A 1,430-nucleotide genomic window follows, 5' to 3' on the forward strand; every position below is an offset into this window, starting at 1 on the left:
TCCTGAAAAGCTCTTGGAAAGGCCAAGAAAATGTGAAGGTGGGGTAGGGCTGTGGAATGCTAGAGAGGGGGATCAGGGGCTTGCACCCCCAAGTCTGGACCAAGAGGAGACAAGGTCCCCTCCTCTGGGGGGTCCCCACTGACAAAGGGCCTGGAGGGAAGCCGGTCACTGCTCCCATGAAAGCCAGATGTGCCACCTCCTCAGAGACCACCAGTGTCTATAGAATCTTCCTCACTGGAGTAGAGACCAGGGCCTACTGCCTCTGACAAGCCAGCTGCTAATGAGGGAAGGCACCCACCTAGCTCTCCTCCCGGCCCCCGGTGTGGGAAGAGGGAGGCAGAGGGATCTGAGAACTCAGCTGTGATACCCCTGTGCAACCGCGGGGAAAGGAGGCGCCTTGGACTCCTTAAAGAGGCTGGAGTTTTACAGAGAACTGGACACACTCCAACAGAGTCGCAGACTCGGCCTGAATTGTCATTAAAGGGCAATAAAAAGTGAAGGAAGCAGCTTGAAAGGAAAAAGAAACTTTGGGCTGTAAGTTGTTTAAACTGTTCCTCGGATTTGTTCAGTCTTTTTCGGGTTCAAAAACAGCACTGCCATGGCACTTCCCATGTTGATCTTAAGGCACATGTCTGGTTTGAATCAATTTGGGGGTGAATTCTTCAGAATAGATCTCCAACATTTCCATAGCCTGGACACAGCCTTGACTGCTTGAAGACCACTATCCTGTCTTAAAACTCAAACTCTTTTGACAGCCGGAAGCTGCCTGCCCAATAGCCAGACCACTCTGCAGTGTTGGCGAGTTGGGCTCAAGGGTCACAGAGTGGCTCCTAGGGGCAACGCCTACTCAACCCTTGGGGACGTTCCCTTTGCTCTGTCCTCCAGACAGGTGTCTCTTCCAATTGCCTTGTCCTTCTAGAAGCTTTCTCTTCCCTTCCTAAGCTTTGGGGGCAGAATCCTCATGTTGGTTCCCTTTGAGGTCAAGTTCTGGCTCCTCTGATCCATGTTGTTTAGGAGCTAGAAGGGGACACAGTGTCATGGTCAGCTTTTGCTTATGAAATGGACCAGGACAAGAAACACTATGAGTTTGAGTCATAGACTGAGGGTCTCTGAATTCACTGACTTGTCCTGGGTGCCACCATGGGAGAAGCCACAGCAAAACCAGGTGTACCTTAAGCACCTAGAAGCAAAAATCAGACAGTCAATTGCTTTCAAGAACTGGGGACAGAGCAGCAGAGCTGGTGGCTGGACAGCAGGCTGTCCTCCCTGCAGTGGGCTGAAGGCCCTTTGCACTGCACTGACAATGGAAGTGGTCGAATATGACTTTGCTGCTGCTGCTCCAAATAAATGAATTGATGGTGCCATGCACGCAACTCTGAGACCCATTCAGCCCCTCTGAGCATTCCTCTCCCTCAAGTTCATTTCAGAGC

This window comes from Otolemur garnettii, unplaced genomic scaffold, assembly GCF_000181295.1.
Source record: "Otolemur garnettii isolate 467f Iridium unplaced genomic scaffold, OtoGar3 scaffold00027, whole genome shotgun sequence".
Taxonomy (NCBI): Eukaryota; Metazoa; Chordata; class Mammalia; order Primates; family Galagidae; genus Otolemur; species Otolemur garnettii.